This window comes from Delphinus delphis, chromosome 5 (genome assembly GCF_949987515.2).
Source record: "Delphinus delphis chromosome 5, mDelDel1.2, whole genome shotgun sequence".
In the NCBI taxonomy this organism is placed as follows: domain Eukaryota; kingdom Metazoa; phylum Chordata; class Mammalia; order Artiodactyla; family Delphinidae; genus Delphinus; species Delphinus delphis.
The window spans coordinates 8,158,609-8,179,072 of NC_082687.1; the positions used below are offsets into that span (position 1 = coordinate 8,158,609).

General features: G+C 43.5%; 1 protein-coding gene across 7 annotated transcripts in view; it reads left to right on the forward strand.

Annotated features, from left to right (window-relative positions):
* The window catches only part of HERC3 (HECT and RLD domain containing E3 ubiquitin protein ligase 3), a 192,953-nt gene that overhangs the window by 40,714 nt on the left and 131,775 nt on the right, over nucleotides 1-20,464 (forward strand). For all 7 annotated transcript variants that reach the window (XR_009519485.2, XM_069540670.1, XM_069540672.1 and 4 more), the window contains 2 exons: nucleotides 11,879-13,167; nucleotides 15,552-15,614. The gene's annotated coding sequence lies outside the window, so the exon portion shown is untranslated. The remainder of the gene's footprint in view (nucleotides 1-11,878; nucleotides 13,168-15,551; nucleotides 15,615-20,464) is intronic.

Below are 20,464 nucleotides of genomic sequence, written 5' to 3' on the forward strand. Positions count from 1 at the left end.
TGCCACAGTGCTAGTAAAGTGGCGGGGCCAGGGCTTAAACCCAGGTCATGAAACCATAGATCTTTAGGGCTTGAAAGGCCTTTAAAAGTCATCTAATCCTACCAAGTAAACGAAACCTGGATCTCCTGCATAACATCTCTGCCAAGTAGTTAACTAGCCTGTGTTTGAATGGCTTCCCTCACAGGACAGCTCGGTTCTTCTTTGGCTATAGTTCAGACAGTCATTTGTTTAATCATCCTCACACTCTTTAATTCATCAAACAAGTATTTCAGGTCCTAATATGGGCACCATCAGGTGTTACGTGGCCACTGAGGTAATTTCTGGAAGTAAATTTAGTTAAAGATACAAAGTGGAAAGTTCTACAGGAGAGGTACTGATAAAGTGCTATGGAAACTGTTGGAAATTTCTTCCTTCTACTGACCTGAAAACTGTCTTACTGTGTAGCTTCCAAAATTTGGTCTTCATTCTATTCTTCCCATTCATAAAAAAAAAAATTTACTTTTTTTCATTACAGCTAGTGTTTCATTCTTCAGTTGTTTCTCATAAAGGACTTCTCAGATCCTTTCTCTCTCCTGATTACTCCTCCCTGAACCCATTTCAGTTTGCCTATGAGTCTCTGAAAGGGTTTCCCTATAGCTGAACAGAATGTGATGTGGACTGTTCAGCAGAGAAGTGAACTGCCATTTCTCATTCTGGATAAAATAATTCTATAGGGCATGAAAACTATTTGGTGGCCACACTCATCCATTATTGTTTCAAACTGACTTTACTCTGAACTAATACCCACAGTACCAGGTGTTGCAAAGGTACGGTTGCGATCAGGATCCCACTCTTAAATGTCTTATCCTGTCAGACTGTTACACTATTTTTTTTTTTTTTTTTTTTTGCGGTACGCGGGCCTCTCACTGCTGTGGCCTCTCCCGTTGCAGAGCACAGGCTCCGGACGCGCAGGCTCAGCGGCCATGGCTCACGGGCCTAGTCGCTCCGCAGCATCTGGGATCTTCCCGGACCGGGGCACGAACCCGTGTCCCCTGCATTGGCAGGCGGACCCCCAACCACTGCGCCACCAGGGAAGCTCCCAGACTTTCTTTACATCAGACATTCTGTGAAAAAAAGTCCCTTGCTTTACATAAGGCTTATATGTGTAGAAGACATTAACTTATCAGTCTCACTTCACAAATTTAAAATGTGAATCTTTTAACTATATCCCATATCTGTTTAATATTTCATTTAAATGTGCTGAGTCTCCTTTTATAAGCAGTGAATCATCAGGATGTTACAGGATTATCATCAAAACCAGTTCAATTAGTATTCACCGTGTCAGGCAGTGCGCTAGGTGCTTGTGTGTACTGGTAAGCAAAGTTTAAACATAGACACTCCCTCAAGGATCTTATACTTTTAGAGGACACTGTTTATGTTCTAAAACCCGTTGTCTCTCAGCCTTCTCCACCTTAGTAAAGGGCATCATTGCCATCTAACCTGCTGCTCAAGCCAGAAATCTAGGACTTTTCTTTGGTTTTTCCTCTCCCAACCCTCCAGCTCCCTTCTCTGCTACCTCCAGAATAGATCTTGGCTACATCCACTTCTCTTCATCTCTACTGCCATCGTCTGAACCCAAGCCGCTGCTATTTCTAGTCTGGATTACTGTGAGAGCCTCAATAACCTCCTAACTGGTCTACCTAATCCTACTATTGTTCCCCTTCCATCCCTTGCCATCCATCAAGGGACCAGTGATCTATTCAAAACCTCCTCATTGCATGTATAAAAAAAATCAAAACCCCTGTAAAGCTCTGCATGCTACGTCCCTGCCTTTCTCTCTGAAGTTCTCTCCCGCCCCTCCGCTCCGCTCACTCTGCTGCAGCCACACTGGCTGTCCTTTCAGTGCGTAACAATGACAAGCTCTTCTCAGCCTCACGGCTTTCACAGACGCCGTTCCCTCTGCCAGGGCTGCTCTTACCCTGCTTGGCCTCTCTTTACGTCCTGAAAATTTAACCTTACAGGCTTTCTCTTCAGGGGGGAATTCCCGGAAAATGCTGGGTGGTCTCTCCATTAAAGTGTGTGTGTGTGTGTGTGTGTGTGCGCGTAGGGGGACAGTGTAGAGATCAGTTTGACAGAAGCGCTCAGTGCTGGGCCAAAGTAAGCTAGGGTCAGGGTCTTGGGATGGGTGTGGGGAACAGGTTGAAGAACTAAGTTCTGATGAATATTTGTCAGATCTAGAATGACCAAAGGAACTCAGAGGGAGGTGCGGGTCAGAAAAGGCAGTTAGGGAAATGTTGAAGTAGTCCAGGGATACAGATAAGGACCTAAACTGGGGTTGAGAAAGAAGTGATGTAGAGTATGGAAGGCTGAATAATGGCCCTGCCACAGGTGTCCGTGTCCTGATGCCCAGAACATGTGAATATGTTCTCTTATATGGTGAAAGGGACTTTGCAGATGTGATTAATGATCCTGAGATGGGAAATTACCCTGGACTATCTGGGTGTGTCCAATGTAAGGACAAGGGTCTTTATAAGAGGGAGGCGGGGTGGGCAACGTTAGGAGAAGGTGATGTTACTGTGGAAATAGAGGTTGGAGTAATGTGGACACGAGCTCAGGAATGTGAGCAACTTCTAGAAGCTGGAAGAGGTTACAAACAGATTCTCCTCTGGAGCTTCCAGAAGGAATCAGTCTTACCAACGTCTTGATTTTATCCCTGTAAGACTCATTTAGGATTTCTGGCTTCCAGAACTATAAGAGAATAAATTTGTGTTGTTTAAGCCACTAAGTAGGTGGTAATTTGTCACAGCAGCAATAGGAAACTAACATATAGAGGAAGAGATGGATGTGAAAGACATTACAAAGGAAAAGTGGTGGTTTCTGATGAATGACTAGATGAGGGGAGAAGAATTGAGAATCAAAGAAATTCCAAGATTCTGAATCTAGATTACGAAGGCATTGGAAAGGGAATTAATTTCTGGGGGAAAAATGAGTCAATTTTATATATTTTGCTTGGGTTCCAGGGAGGGCATCCAAAATTAAGTTTACCTTATATGAGGGTTTGATTTTGGGGCTTCAGGAAGGGGCCCTTAGGAGGCAAAATGCAGCTCCCACATTGTCCAGTGATGTTTATATCACTTAGATCCGTTATATCAGAGGTGAAGTCACCTCACTTAAAACTCCCTTCTGGGAGAGAATGGCCAAGTATTAAGCCTTATTGCATTTTAGTATGAATGTGCTTATCGTGTTCTTAGATTTGGTAAGTGGGTGAGGCAAAGAGTCCATGAACACTCTTAGAATGCCTGCCGAGCTACTCTTAGAAGTCTTAAGTGAGTCATTATCAACTCTTATGTGAGTTATTAATTATGTGAGTATATGCACTGTTAATAACTCTTATGTGAGTTATTAATTATGTGAGTATGTGCACCGTTTTTGTGGTGACAGTGTATAAGTTTCATCAGGTTCTCAAAAGGGTAGAAGATCAAAAAAGAAAGTTAAGAATCATGCTCTACTCCTATGGGGTATCAGAGGGTGGAAGAGGGCAGGCAAAGGGCAAGAGGAAGCAGAAAAGGCAACACATGAGAAATAGACTCACAGACATAGAGAACAAACTTGTGGTTACCAAAGGGGATAGCAGGGGCAGGGGGGGATAAATTAGGAGTTTGGGATTAACATATACACACTACTATATATAAAATCAGAAAATAACAAAAACCTACTGAGTGGCACAGGGAACTACCCTCAATATCTTGTAAAACCTTATAAGGGAAAAGAATCTGAGAAAGAATATATATGTACATGTACATATGTACATATATATATCTGAATCACTTTGCTGTACACTTGAAATTAACACTAAATTGTAAATTAACTATACCTCAATTAAAAAAAAAAGAAAGGGCAACACATGAAAACTCCACAGTCGTTCTTTTGCTGCCGCACAGTACTGCTAATTCCTGCCTCTCTTTTCCCTTACTAGACCCATTTCAGGGCTTCTTGTGCTTCTAGAACCAGCTTGCAAAGCAGCTGCAGAGTTTTTTTGTTCTGTTGAGGGTTATTTTATTTGCTGACAATGTGTTCTTTAAAAGATTCTTTTTTTGGTGTTTTACAGAATACTTCATCTATTTTTTAAAAAATGGATGAAGAAATTTTATTTTCTTTTTTTAAAAAATATTTATTTATTTAATTAATTTATTTTGGCTGCGCTGGGTCTTCATCGCGGCACATGGGATCTTCGTTGCTCCATGCGGGCTTCTTAGTTGCAGAATGCACGTGGGATCTAGTTCCCCAGCCAGGGATTGAACCCGGAACCCCTGCATTGGGAACTCAGAGTCTTACCCACTGGACCACCAGGGAAGTCCCTGGGTTTTCTTTTTAAAAAAATATTTATTTATTTACTTATTTGGCTATACCGGGTCTTGTTTGCGGCACGTGGGATCTTTAGCTGCAGCATGTAGGCTCTCTTAGTTGTGGCATGCGGGATCTAGTTCCCTGACCAGGGATCGAACCCGGGCCCCCTGCATTGGGAGCACAGAGTCTTAACCATTGGACCACCAGACAAGTCCCTCATCTATGTTTTTTAAAGGGGTTTTCTAATATTACAAATACTAGTATTTCCACAAAGTGAATATTAAAGTATAACTCAATAAATGATTATCATTGGTAATCTCTTTTCAAAGCTGAGGCATAGAAAGCTTAGGTGGCTTTTTTTTTTTTTGGAGAAGTAGACACTTCTTTTATTCACTATAACCCCTATGAATCCCAAACCCACAAGGTCAACACAAACAGAATAATAATCGTTTAAAATATCTCATTTTTTTCCATTGTCGCATTACTTTTTTTTATTCAAACAGAAAGTCACGAAAATTATAATCATCCTCATCAGTTCACTCAGCCCCATGTAATTAATTTTTTTTATCTTAATCTTTTGTTAGCACTTTTATGAGTTCATCAGTTTTCCATTAGAGTTCTGAGAATGCTTATTCATTCAGTTCAGCAGTAGAGTCAGTTACCAGAAACCTGTACTTGTCAGAGTCTTTTCCATGAATTCCTTGAAGATGAAACTCTTTTATAGGAACATTTTTGCGAAAGCATCAGAGTACACCCAGAACTGTCTGTAAATGACAAAAGACTTAAAAATGCCCACAGTTAAAGATTTGATGAAAGTTCATAATAATGCAATTGACAAGGAAATTTAGTTATTTCTGAGATATACATTTTAAAATAATAACTAGAATTATGACTTATAACATTATACCAGAACATATAAGATTTTTAGGAATTTCATGTAATGTCTGAAACATTTATATTAACATATTTCCATACAAATAACCCAAAGAAAGTTTAGTATTAGCTTTTTTTAAATTTTTTAATTTAATTTTATTTATTTTTTTATACAGCAGGTTAGGTAGCTTCTAATTAGCAGCAGCTATTTTTTTTTCCAGTAAAATAAATCATCAAGAGTTGCCTAGTTGATCTCTAAGTAAAATGTTTCTGTAGTTAAATCTCAACGTAGCTTAGATTTACCAAGTCCATTGAATGCTTCAGAGGCTGATCTGGGGTCAGAGTCTCTTTCGTAAGCGATTTATTTAGGTAACTGGTTTTCCGTCTCTGTACAGATAAAAATGAAGAGTTTCCATTTTGTTTTGCAATAGAATGTTGACTTTTAAAAAAATAAAAATTATTATTGTCAAGATTTCCTTTTAATAATATAAAGGAGTGGACTAGGTTTGTAGTTGATGAAGTTTCCTATAGTTATGATTGATTTTCCTGGGTCCTCTCCATAGTCATGAAGTTTAACATTCAGAGCCTTGCTTTATGGGATAAATATTAATTCAATAAGAGAATAAAATAAATTTAAACAATTTTCAGTTTCTACTATTATAGTCGAATCATAAAGGGTACCTGCTTTGCTGCAATATCAAGGAAAATAGAAGCATTTGTTTTAGAAAAGACTAGAATTTCATCAAAGTCAAGGCTTGTATAAGTTCAGTCTTCTATAATTTATATGCTTTCTGAGTGAAACTGATATGGAACTATGACTTGATTGATATTGTAACAAAATATCACGTGGAAAGAGGCACTTTGTAAAACAGATTTGGCTAACCTACATTTGCTCACAAAGAGATGTCAATGCTTGTTAGGAAATCTAGCTGGGGAGTACAGCTCCCCACATATCCTGACTAAGAAGAGACTTTGTGGGCTTCCCTGGTGGCGCAGTGGTTGAGAATCTGCCTGCTAATGCAGGGGACATGGGTTTGAGCCCTGGTCTGGGAGGATCCCACATGCCGCGGAGCAGCTAGGCCCGTGAGCCACAACTACTGAGCCTGTGCTCCGCAACAAGAGAGGCCGCGATAGTGAGAGGCCCGCACACCGCGATGAAGAGTGGACCCCGCTTGCCACAACTAGAGAAAGCCCTCGCACAGAAACGAAGACCCAACACAGCAAAAATTAATAAACTCCTACCTGCAACATCTTCTTAAAAAAAAAAAAAGAATAGACTTTGTTAGTTTGGAAATGGCATTCTTTTTGATTGAGTTGGCACTTTGGGAAGAACACACGTGAAACTCTCAGAGGAAGGGAACTCTGGTCTAAGATGCCAGGTCAGTCAGTCAGTCCTGGCAGCCATCCTGGTGACAAGATGCCATAGCTAGACTACATTAAAAGCTTGTTACAGATGCTTTTTGTAGCAACTTACTTACCTTTGTAGCACAAACGGGATGGCTTAAAACAACAGTAATGTATTGATATTATCTCACTTTTGGAGGCTGAAGTTTGAAATCAAGGTGTTAGCAGTTGGTTCCTCCTGGAAGCTCTGAGGAAGCATCTTTTCTCTATGCCTCTTTTCTCACTTCTGGTGGTTACTTGGCATTCCTTGGCTTGTAGATACATCACTCCAGTCTCTATCTCCATCTTCACAAGGTTTTACCTGTGTGTCTCTGTGTGTTCACACCGCCTTCTTATAGGGACACCAGTTGTTGAATTTAGGGCCTTCCTAATCCAGCATGACCTCATCTTAATGAAATGATTTACACCTGTAAAGACCCTATTCCAAATACGTTCACATTCTGAAGTTATAGGTAGACATGAATTTTGGAGGGAAACTATTTAATCCACTACACCCCCTAACATTTACCCTCAGAAACATCAGTACATTTCATCAGAACATAATGTTAATAAGACCCAGGGTATATGTTTCACTCCAGGTACAGAGCAGGTCATTTTGTTTGGTTCTAGCCTGACAAGTATACACTTACCTTGAAATTTTATCCAGTTAATTAAAAAGGGAACCAGATAAGAACTTGGATGGAATAGTACAAACCTACCCCTAAAGGCGACAAAAGAACTCAAAGTACGTGCCTACCTGATGGTTGGTCAGTACGGACAATTTCTTTGATAATGCCTGGGACATACTGCTACCCATAACAAGGTGATTAATGGCACAGGTGATCAGACCACAGTGGATGTTATAAATCAGTACACTGAGTTTTCTTTTTCAGAAATGGACAATGAAGTGCGTTCTCTGGCTACCATTGCAGGATGACACAAATTCTGACACTCTGTCTGCTTTTCAGTTTTCTGTGAAACTTGGTGAACCATCAACTCATTGTCATTGGCTTGTGCATGTGCACTGAAGATTGAAAAGATTAACAACAGTGTGAGTTTGTACAAGACTTCCTTTTGGAATCTTTTATTTTTGGCAAATGTGTGGAAGGACTGTGGGAATCACATGACATCAAACAGAATTTCAGCAAAGGACCAACAACTCCAATAATACATTTTTATGCATGTAGGTAATTTTTGATACGAATATTTAGAAACAGCTAAGCTAATTTTAAGGTAATTTTAACATTCTTAGCTAAGCTAATTTTAAGATTTTACTAGAAGATTTTTTTGTTTTATTTATATCCCACATGTTCTAGTTGATACCTAAGGTGGCTTACAAAATTAGTACAGTTAAAAAAAGAAAAAATGTAAACCCAAACAAAACAACCTCATTACTGGTGAAGGGATTCAGCAGAGGCCACTCAGACATTGTGTGTGTATTTAGCTAGTGTTATTGTTTGTCAGGAAGAATTGGCAATACACTACAAAGCCTTAAAGAGTCTGCCTTCTACCTAACCTGGCAATTCCACTTTCAGGAATTTATCTAAAGGAAGTAATCAAGAGTGAAGGCAAACATTTAGCTATGTTCACCATGTATGGCTGTGTTTCACTATTGTTTATAATGGCAAAGGACTGAAAATAATTTAAACATGCAATAAGCAGGAAATTGGTTAAGTTATAGTATATCTATTTTGTGGATATTTGCAATTGTTTAAAATGCGGTTGTAAAATAGTATTTAAATCTATTGAAGATGTTTAATATATTGTTAACTTCTGAAAACATGGCGTTAAATATTATGTATAAAATGAACCACTTTTAGAAATGCGCATACATGCATGGAGAAATGACAGAATATTAAGAACTAAAAATGGGTGGTGAAAGACCAGATGGTTTTTATTTTCTTTTTTCTTATACACATTTTAAACATCTTATATAGTATATATTTATTCCATTTGTAAAGAGAAAAACAGGTTGTTTTTTTTTAATTAGGTAAGAAAATGAGTACAATGGGAAAATGACATAGCAAAGTTAAAATGAACCTTGAAATGAGGTTACTCCTCAAAACGCATGCAATAAGATTCTGTACAGATGGGACATACATTTTGCTCTAAGCTTTCAAAAGCCATTGGAAAAAGGGAAACAGAATCAGCTGTAGTATCTACAAGGTAAGATACTATAGTATAAGGCAAGAACAGTTTGTTGGTCCACAACTTGAAAGTAAATATAATGGCTGATTTCACTGAACTTTTACCCACATGTAGGATGAAAACAAAATGCCAAAGGCCAATAGAAAGTTAAATAACTGTTATAAGTTCCCCTTTATATAAAGGGGAGCCGTAAAGTTTGGAAACACAAACAATACTGTTTCATTTTTTTTACAGATTCATATTAAGTAAATTACATTATGTTATAGTATATATCAACTACAGACAGAACCCCCTTGATTACTTATTTCTTCTGGAGTGTGCTAAAAGTATAGATTTACTTACTAAAAATGAGAGGGAGAAATCAGGCAACATCCTGCAGATGCCTCTGCTAGGATTAAGGAAAATGTTGTATTAACACACCACACTCATTGCAGCATCAACTATGCATTGCTACAAGGCTCTATTTCATGCAATCTTCCAGGACAACCCAAAGCTCGCCCTACAAACTTTCTTAGGAAGTGCTCAACCATCCAACCTTGTTAATGTTAATTAATTTCAACCTGTATGATGCTAGTGAGTTTCTTATATTTAAGGTAAGGTGCTTGTGTCTCATCCAAATGAGACGGTAAGATAAGAACAACCAATGCAAACTTGAACTATGAATAGTTTCAAGAAAAACAAAGGAATAGTCATAATGGCTGTAAGATCTTTATGGTCAGGAATGATGCTTCTTGCCCAGCAGCTCTACATGTAGAAGACATTCAATAAATACTTAATGATTATTTGATTGATGGCAATATTGATTTACCATATCTTTCTTCCAAGTTATTTTTCACATTAACAAATTAATGCTGTGTATTACAGGACGGTTTTCAATAAGTTTAGATAGTTTATCCTGGGAATATATAGGCCTCTCAGATAAGGTGTATGAAGCAACCAAAAAAATGTGGAAAATGTTTTACAACCAATTTTCCCCTTGAGTATTGACTGACACAATGAGTAATTTGTTGGGGGCCCACGGGGAACCAAGAAACACCGTTGTGATTGTGTAGCTTTACAGGGTGCATACCCATTACCTGTTAAATAATCAGAGCTTTCCCTTCCTAGAGATGAAGACACCTATTCTTCAAAAGTATGCCTGTAAGACAGAGTGTTGTGGCTGACTTGGTTTTTTCTCTACCTGTTTTTTGGTGGTTTTTTTGGTTTATTTTTGACTGCATCGTGGGGCTTGCGGGATCTTGGTTCCCTGACCAGGGATTGAGCCTGGGTCACTGCAGTGAAAGCTGCTGAGTCCTGAGTCCTAACCACTGGACCGCCAGGGAATTCCCCTTCTTCCCACATGTTTAATCTGATACCAGAAGTCTGTCCCTGTGTAAATTTACCAAGTGACGTTTGTCTGCCGTGCAAATAGGTAAACACAGAGAACAATAATTATTAAACAGTGTTCCTACTGCACTGAATTTCTTTCAGTTCAAAAACAGACACATGCATTTCAAGAAGGGAGATGTGAAGAATGGAGCACATCGCTGTCTGTTCCACTGGAGGTGCAGCAGCCCTGGGAATTAGCCCCTGTCGCTGGGGATTCCTCGTCTGCCCAGTGCTGGACCACGACCACGGGATCCCTTCTGCCTGTCAAGGGTTAGGGTTAGAATTTATCACACTGTTTATTTATTGGTTTATTTTGGGTTTGCCAACATTTTTTAATGTAAACTTTTCAAACACACAGAAAAGTAAGAAGTAAGGTACAGTGAACACCATCTACCCACCACATAGAACCTATACTTAACATTTTGCTGTACTGGATTTATCACATATCTATCCATCCCTTCATCCATCCTTCAATCCATCTTTTTTGTTTGTTTGTTTTGTTTTCGGTACGCGGGCCTCTCACTGCTGTGGCCTCTCCCGTTGTGGAGCACAGGCTCCGGACGCGCAGGCTCAGCGGCCATGGCTCACGGGCCCAGCCGCTCCGCGGCATGTGGGGTCTTCCCGGACTGGGGCACGAACCCGTGTCCCCTGCATCGGCAGGCGGACTCTCAACCACTGTGCCACCAGGGAAGCCCCAATCCATCTTTTAAAATATACATTTCAAAATAAGTTGCTGACATCAGATACTTCCTCCTAAATACTTCAGCATACATAGCATTAATTGGAGCTCAATTTTGTTTACAGTTCTTGTTGGGGTTAAATATTTTATTTTTAACATGAATGTTTTTCTTTTATAAAATTTCTCGTGATTAGCCACTATCTAACCCTTGGTATGGTATTTGGTTAATGTTTGCCTCCCCCTCCAAGGTAACAGGGACTGCGCCGTTTTGCTCACCAATGTATCCACAGGGCTTGGTATTATAGTAGATGCTCAATATACAGTGTATTTGTTAGGGAACATGTGGAAGTCAGAAAGAAATGGATGGAAGACAGCTATAGAAATGGAAAGAAAAAGTAAACCATGGCCTCTTCAAGCCAGTTAACATATCTGCTATTATGACTATTGTTGCTGGGGCCATTTAAAGCCATTTTGGTAAATGGGGCAGGACATGCTCGCTAAGGAAACTGCCGTTTTATGTTGGTTCAATGAAGAAAATAAAATGAAGTACTGTGTATCTTCACTGATTGTTCTGCACAGGAGTAAGTTCCCAGGTTTCTGCCTGTTTATTTGGTAAGGATGCTTAGAGTACCTCAGTTTGTAATTTAGACATCACTCCTATCTCAACTCCAGACTTAAGTCTTTGATAAGCAAGTTTCTCCTCAAGACAACATTTCATATGAAAAACACCTGAGCCGTGGGCCAGAGATATTGACCTAAATGCTGACTGATTACAAGTGAAAATACAAATTGATGACACATTAAAATACAATCTCACTCCTTCTCAACCAAGAGGAACCCCCCTTCCCATGACTTGTCTTTGGCCATTCCTCCAGTTCTTTTTGGTGATACCATCTCTGAGTTGGGATTATGTCTTTGTGAGAGACGTGGACTTTTGTGAAACTGCCACATCTCTGGAGCATAAGGAAATTGTGCTAATCTTGTTGTTCCCAGTGTTTCTTAAGGGTCCAGTGTGATTCAGACTTCAAAGGTTGGAATCGTTTTCTTATATGTCCGCCAGTTTCCTGGTAACTGAGATTTTGCTTTCTTCTCTTGTCTCAGGAGCGTTTGACAACCTGCTTATGTCACTGAGAACACATATGCCAGCCAACAGTGCCCCGTCCCCAGGATACACTACTTCCCCAAACTTCTTTTCTGCTTGGTCAATCTGTTACATTCTCAAGAGAAGATAACTGCAGACCTGACCTGACCTGATTCGGGCCTCCTGGGGAAGAATCTGGCCTCGAAGGACCTTCCCGGCTCAAATGGCCGGTTACAGACATTCGTGCCCGAGTAAAGTCATTCCTTTGGGTTAAAGTAGTACTTTCTTAGCATTCTGCTTCTGTGTTGCAAATTACAGAGGAGAAGCGGCGGTGGGGTGGAGTAAACCCAGGAGGTCACCTTTGTGAGAATGTCTTCTTCACAAGATTATCTGCATCAGACATGGACCAGGGGAGCTCGGAAAGCCCTGTAACCTCGGAGAGGGTGAGAAGGAAGCGCTGACATTCAGTGCCAGGGAAAGTGTGCGAGGACAAACTTCTCCATCCGTTACTGGGCTTCAGGCCGCAGGGTGTCTTTCAGACGAGAAGATTCACGTTCCCCCCGCCACCGCGCTCCAGTCTTCCCCAAGCCCCCCGTCGCTGCCGCGGCGCCGCTCTCCTGTTCCACCCCAGCTCTCCACGAGGTTCCCAGGAAAGCGCCGACCTCTTTCCCGCTTCTCCTCCCGCGCAGCCCGGCGTTCGGCTCGGCGCTTCCTCCAGTCCTCCAAAGGCGAGTGGAACAAGACTCCTTCACCGTGGATGGAATACGACGCTTGAGAACTCCGCCTCAACTGCCCCCCTCTAGGTTTTCCCCGCCGTGCCCAAGGCTTTTGGTCACCTCTGCACAAATTTAATAAGACTGAGAGCTCAGAACCGGGAAAGCCAACCGCGGATCCGTCTCGTTCCCCTGCCCGCCAGTGAAAAGCAGTCCGCCTCCGGCGCGGGTGCTCTGCATCCTGCAGTCGGCTCTTGGCCGACACACACCTGCCCGGCCGTCCTCTCGCCAGGCCCGCCGGTGCCCTCAGCTCGGCCCGCCCCCTCCGCCCTCCCGGGCCTGGGCCTCTCCCCGCCTCCCGCCCGCGGACCTCGCCGCCCCGCCTCGGGCTCCGCCGCGGCCGCCGGGGGTGCGGGCCCGCCCCAGAAGGGCGCCCATTGGCCGTGCGCGCCATCCTTCACCCGGCACATTCCGCCGCCCGCAGGCTTGCGGGGAAACTTCCTTATTATTGTGACGCCGAAATTGGAGAAACCCTGAGCCGGGTCGGTGGAGCCGTCACCGTCGGAATCCCGCGCGGCGGTTCAGCGGCCGCCGAGGTGCGCGGGGCGCGGGGGCCGGGTTCCAGGAAGGAGGGCACCGCGGAGCCGCGCCGCGGCACGGCGGTCCGCGCGCGGCTCTCGGAGGGGCGGCTGCCGCTGCGGCTGCGGGGCGCCTCCCGCGACAGCCCGGGGCAGGGCGCGCGCGGAGGTCTGGGCGCGGCGCCTGCAGTGCCTGCGGGGCGCGGGCGCGCGGGGGCCTCGCGCGCGCCTCCCCGGCGTCCTCGGGGCGCTCCCTGTGACCTACAGAGCCCTAGCGCCCGGGGAGGCCGGAAGCCGCTCCAGAGACTGGAGCGTCCCCCACCCCGACTCGGCTGCCTGCGGACGGGGAGGAACTGCGACGCCGAAAGTCAAAAAGAGGATCCTCCCCTTCCTCCCCGCCCGCCCCTATTTAAATTCCGGGGCTTCGGCGACACCGCTGCGGCGAGGGGCGCAGACTCTGCCCCGCGCAGTGGGAGCCGCCGAGGCCTGTGCGCTTGGGGGAACCCCGGCGGCCGCGAGGAGTTGGCGCTGGGGACACGGGGGGCTCGGCGGCCGCGGTGACAGCGCCACCCACCTGACCGAGGCGGGGCTCGGTTTGCCTGTCCGGAGTCCGCCTCCTGGGCGGAGCCGGGGCGAGGGTGTGTGCGGACACGTGTGTGTGCGTGTGTGTGTGTGTGGACACGTAAGTGCGCGGACGGGCGCGGGGGTGTCAGGAACTGGGGCGTGCGGGGGCAGGTGGCGCTTTGAGTCATCTGCGGATGTGTGGAGTGGGCGCACCGGGCAGCCGACCGAGACTAGCCTGTGTAACCTGAAACAGACGAGCCGGGGAGGGCTGTAGAGACCGCACCTAAAGCAGCTGTGCACTGATTCGGGGTATGCGCCCCGGGCTCCGGGATATGTGTATTTGAACTTTGCTTTTGGTGTATCAGCGTTTCTGGTTGTTTTGTGATTCCGTTTTACTTTAGCTTTTTAATTAGCCCCATCTGGAAGTACCTTAAATTCAGAGCTAAGCCTTCCAGGATTTTGCTTTTGCATTCATTACGCACGGAATGCTTTAGGAAAGACGGTTCAAGCGCTCTCTTCCATTTTTGTGTCTCCTGACTCTTTCCACAAATAGGAGGCTATTTCTAGAACATTTCATCTGATGATTTGATAACATCGAGTGAGCTGCTTTTTTAACTCCAGACTGAGGAGAAAGAAAAGTGAAATAAAATGAGGATTAACACCCTTTTTAAATGCAGTGACTCTGGAGAGAGATGCTGTCTTGTTTTAGTAGCAGATTACTGTGTAGCTCTCCCTTTTCCTACTTTCCTTTACCCTGGGGGGTAAGGGGGTGGCATTATAAACCAGGAAAGAGGAGTAGTGTACTTAACGCCCTTTTAAAGCAAAACCGATGAATTACACATCGTTGACCGCGTGGAGGCTAGGAACCTTCTGGAGAAAGGATGCAGGAATCAAGGAGGAAGACTTGAAATCTCTTTGGCAGAACTCCTCCCTTGGCATGAAAAAAAAGAAACACAGTTGGTTAGCAGGCAGTTTTACTTTTCCAGTTAGTAGTTGGGATTTTATTTTTGAAAAAAGAAACAGAGATTCCAAAATGTTCCAAATGGTGTGGTTGGAGCCATTGGTGAAAGCATTTCATTCCGAGTAACAGATTTAAATTTCCTAAGATTTGCATAATAATTTAAAACTTTAAAAAAATACATAATGAGAGTTGTACCACTACTGGAGATACAAGATAGTTTTGCTGCAGTCTCAGAAATAGAAGTAATAGTCCCCAAATTGAAAGGCAGCTTCTTACATAGAAAGAAAATTATTATGCTAGTATCTTAGAATCATGCAGTACTGTACTTTTCTTTTGAGAGACTTAAGGTGCCTGTTAGATAGTCCCATCTTGTTTTGCATGAAAGAGGATGCGGTGATGAGAAGGAAGGAAAGTCGAGAAAGACATCAAAACGGCTGTAGCAAAATAAGCTATAATGTGTGTGGTACATGGAAAAATGGAGGAAAAAAGTGAATTACTTTTCAAAAATGCATCTTTTTAAACCTAAACGGGAGGTTTTAAAATAACTTTATTTTCACATCTACTACAAACGCTAGGAATTTTTAAAGGTGCGTCTCTGAGTTCACTTTTAGCATCATGCTGTAACCAACTGAGCTGACTGTCCAGTTGACTGTAACTTCACGTTTAGAGGTGACATCTTCATAGTTGGTCAGTGGTTATCTTATTGGTGTTTAACTAAACTCCAGTCCTGAGATACAATGTTGGGGGAATATTCAAGCTTGCATAATTTAAAGATATTCTTATTTTCAGAAGTTTGCTTTTCATTTTGTTTTCAATAACATGAAAGCACTTTGTAGCATTCTGTATTAATGTTAATTGTTTTTTCTTTAACTTGCAGATCTGCAGTGTGAGGTGGAACCATTCTGGCTTAAGTACAGATGCCAAGTGTGTGTGACCTGTGGTGAGTTACTTAATTTCTCTGAACCTCAGGTTCCTCATCTTGTACTTGGGAATAATATCTAACTCACAGAAGAGATAAGAAGATTAAACAGGATAATCTACGTAAAGGGCTCGGATTAGTATAGCTGCCTAGAGAGGGACCTTAACAAATCCTTACTGATTTCTTTCACTGTGACGGAGTGAAGAGAACAAAGTGAGCCCAGGAAGTAGGAGACCTAGTTTCTTGTCTTGGATTCAACCAGTAACTTCTCAGAGGACCAAAGTTAACTTCAGCTGCCATTAAAATGAGGTTAGGAATGTCAGTCTCTTGCCTGGAGGTTGGATCAAATGGATTTTTAAGGTCTCTTTAATAAGATGACCCCTTTGATGATATAACTCTGCCCCCTTTAGACATTTACCACATTTAGAAACAGCACTTGCTGGTGTCAGGGGCGTGTGTTTCTGTGTGTGAGCCAGTAAGTGAACTAGACTCACTGTAAGTTCTGGTGAATGTGGAGGAAAGCCTGGCTAACTCTGTTGAGGTGGCCTCACGCATCCCTCCTGTCTCTGGCTTACACAGGTTGGTTGTAGCTGTAGTTACCCACGAACATCGCCAGTGATTCAGCTAATGTGAGCTCACTTACTATGTGCAACGTTCTTCTTTTAACATTTGTTTTTAAAATTGGAGAAGGAGTATAGCTTGGCTTTGTTTTATTTAAGTGGTGGTATAACATCATGTTTAAGAGCGTGGACTTTGGAGTCTGGGAGATGAGATTTGAATCCTGCCTTTGCCACTTAAACTAAGTAAGTGTCCACCACAGCTAATACTTATTTACATGCTCTTGGTCAAGTGACTTAACCTTGCTAAGTCTTGAGGTTACAGTAAAGGGCAAATTAAATAATCTATGTAAGGTTTTTAGCACAGATTCAGACACACGGTAGGCTTGCAGTAATAGTAACTATTACTTTTTCTTCATTCAACAAGCATCGGTTGAGCCCTCCCTTGTGCCAGACACTAGTCTAGTCTCTAGGGGTAGAGAAATGAACAAAGAGGCTCAGTCCTTCCTTCATGGAGCTTCCCTTCCTCGATGCTAGCATTGAGAAACACCATTATTTAATGACAGCTTGGATCGTAGAAGGCATTCTGCTTTCAGATCCGCTAAAGTGTGGTGAGGGGAGAGCACACTGAGAATGGAGGAAATACACTGTTGTTTTTTTGTTACTGCTTAGGGAATGTGTATCTAACGGAACCGGGCAAACAAAACTGTTAACAACTTTAGATGGTGGGAGATCTGGTTTTCTCAGATTCGGGTTCAGTTTTCTAGGCACTTACGAAGCACCTGCGGCGCTCCTTTGTTATGCTGGGGACGGGAGATACACGGATGAGTAAAACCTGGTTCCCTACATGGAGAAGCTCTCAGTCTGCTCATGGATGGGGAATTGGTGGGTGAGATGCAAGAAGCAGTGATCTTACCTCAATAGTACTTTTCGTTCTTTAAAAGACTGTGAAGTATCTGAAAGCATAAAACAGTATGTGTAATACATGTTCTCCAAACAACAATAAAAGGACAGAAGCGGAACATCAGCTGCGCTACTGAAGCTCCCTTTGTGCTCCTTCCAGAAGGTCCCCTTCCTTGTCACATATACACAGGTCTCTCTCAGTCTTTGTATTGATCATTTTTTTTTGCTTTTCTTTCATAGCTTTAGCACCACTAATGTTTTTATCTCCAAATACTTGTTCTACTTGTGTTTGGACTTTGTAAAGATGCATTGCGTTCTGAATTCTTCTGTGAGTTTTTCCCCTCCTCAACGCCATTATTCAGATTTAGCTGCACGGATGTTTGTGGATGGAAGTCATTGCTCTTCCACTGCTGTACAGCATTCTGTTTTACTTATGTGTTGCAGCTCATCCGTTTCCTTACAGATGGACGCTTGGGTTGTCTCTGTTCTGTATATTTCAGATAATCCTGAAATGAATGTTCTCGTGCATATACCTTGGGGCATATATTCCTGAGTTTCTTGCTGCATTGTACAGTAGGATAGCCACGAGCTATGTGTGACTACTGATATTAAAATAATTAAAATGAAATGAAATGAAAATGTCAGTTCCTCAGTCACATTAAGCACCTCTCAGGTGCCCAGGAGACACCTGTCGCTTGTGACCACCACACTGGACAGTACAGACATGGAACATTTCCATCACAGAGTTCTCAGTTTCCAGGTTTTACTCATCTCTGTATCTCCAGGGCTCAGCAGATCGAAGGAGCACTGTAGATACTTGATAAGCTGGACCGTGCTGGTCGTGTACCTAGGAATGGAATTACTGTGCCGTGGGGTATTTACAGCTTCATCTTCACTAGAACTCATGCCCACTTGTTTTCCAAAGTGGTTCTGCCAACTTACACTCCCACCAGCTGCGGGTCAGAGTCCTGGTTGCTCTATATCCTTGACTCGGCACCGCCAGACTTTTTAATTCTTGCCAGTCTGGTCAGGTGTCTTTTTCTGAAGGCAGACGGAGCCTTATGCAGACAATGGAAAGATCATTCTTCTAGTTGTACAAAGCCCAACACCAGGTAGGAAAGAAGACCCCACCTGTGCAGGGATCATCAGGGGAGGGGTAGGAATGTTTCCTGTGTTGGCTAAAAGGGTCAGAGGACCAAAGTCCAGCTGAAGGGAAAGAGAGAAACCAGCAAGGAGTGGATTCACACTGTTGAAAACTTCTCTCTGCCTTGTGTGCCGTTTCCGCCTGTGGTAGTAAACTTTGGGCAATAAAGTATGTCATGAGAATACATCTTCTTTGTTACTGGAGTTAATTCTGCATTGGAGTTTTGGCTCCAGATTTATTCAAAGCTTGGATTTGGGGAGTGCCTGCGCAGCACTGAAGCCTGGGACATTCTCTTTCCCTGCTGTTGGAAAAGACCCTCCCTTCCCCGTACACCATTTAGGTAAAGGCTTCTGAGCTTATGTGAAACAAAGCTTATCCCTATCGTAAATGAGATTAGAAGTCCTGCCTGAGTGTTAGTTAGGTTTTAGTGACTTTCAGAGAAATAAGAATCAGTTGTTAGGCTGATGTTTGCACAGTCTGATTAGTAAGACAAAGTTTAGGAATTGCAGCTTGTGTTTTAGCATTCAGCTCTCTAGGACTGATAAAAGGAGATTTATCTACCCCCCCCTCCCCGCTTGGCCTCCCCAGAATTGAAAAGGAAATACATACAAAACACTTTGTCCTTGCAACCTCGACTTTCCTACGTGTGAGTTATGCCAGCCGGGGTAGCGCCGCCTTGCCCTAGCGCACATCTGGCGGAACAGCAGACGCTAAGCACAGGAAGGAGGGAGTCACACCCCAGCCCGCTGGGGAGCTTCCCTGCGTGCTGAGGACCCAGAGCAGAGTCCTGCACCTAGAGCAGGTGCTGCAGCTGTGGACAGCGACCGGCCGCCTGCACTGAGTGCCGGGCCCCCGTGCTAAGCGCTCGTTACTCACATCCTGTCGCTGGTCCTCACAACAGTCCTGTTGCTCTTCTTGCCACTTTAGGGACAGGAACCAGGCTTCGAGTGTTTCAATATCTTCCCCAAGGTTTCACAGCTAGCACGTGGTCACTCTGGGGCTTGAACTTTGGTCCTTTTGACCCTTAAGCCCTGCTAACATTATCCTGTGTCTTTTACCAAAAATAGATGAGGAGAAGGGCTGGGAAAAGTACGAGATGTAATATGGAGGGAAGGAACGGAAGGTCCATCTTTCTTCTTTTTGTTTTGCGACGGGGAGATAAGAGGCAGGAAAGGGAGGGGCCGGACTGAAGTGGCCCAGGACAGCCAAGGTGGCGGGTGCGGGTGCTGAGCCGGTGTGTCGTCCTGTATTCTCCTGTAGCACCTTTTATAATTGTGTGTTTTGAAGGGAAGTGAAAGATTCTACTCCTCTAGAAGCAAGGGAGAGATGGTGAGTGAGGAAAAATGGGTGAGAGGACCCAGGAGATCCAGATGCCCAGTGATGAAGAACATTGCCAGAGACAGACCTTAAAATTCACGGACACCAGCAGCTCCTAGGTTCGGGGGTTCCACCAGAGTGTACTTGAAGTGAAAGCTGAATTAATATCTGACTTCTCTTCAACGCACTGAACTTCTCTCCTGAAAGCTAGACGCTTTGGGTGCCTCCTCCTCTACTTTTGGCAGGGCGCCGTGATGAGCTAGACCGTATCTCCAATTAGGGTTAATAATTCTTTGATAGGAATACATCTTCTCTGTGGTTGCTATTTAGTGACCTCTGAATAAATAGTTTTGTTTTTTTTTAACACCTTTATTGGAGTATAATTGCTTTACAATGGTATGTTAGTTTCTGCTTTATAACAAAGTGAATCAGTTATACATATACATATGTTCCCATATCTCTTCCCTCTTGCGTCTCCCTCCCTCCCACCCTCCCTATCGCACCCCTCTAGGTGGTCTCAAAGCACCGAGTTGATCTCCCTGTGCTATGCGGCTGCTTCCCACTAGCTATCTATTTTACTGTTTGGTAGTGCATATAAGTCCATGCCACTCTCTTACTTCGTCCCAGCTTACCCTTCTCCCTCCCCGTGTTCTCAAGTCCGTTCTCTATGTCTGCGTCTTTTGAATAAGTAGTTTTCATTTGACTACTTGAAGATTGCATGACTGTAATTCATGTGGGCAGGATTTTAACAATAGCCCTATTTATCTCTTTTCATAAATGGTTTCTACTAGTCAGTCAGGGATGAGGCCGTACCTCAGGCTGCTTACCCAGGCTTGCAGTTGGCCAGAGCATCAGAGTTCAGCTGACGCTCAAGGACTGAATCATGTTAAACAGACTTATAAGAAACTGATAGATCCAGGATGCCAAATTAACAATGAGAAGTAGAAATG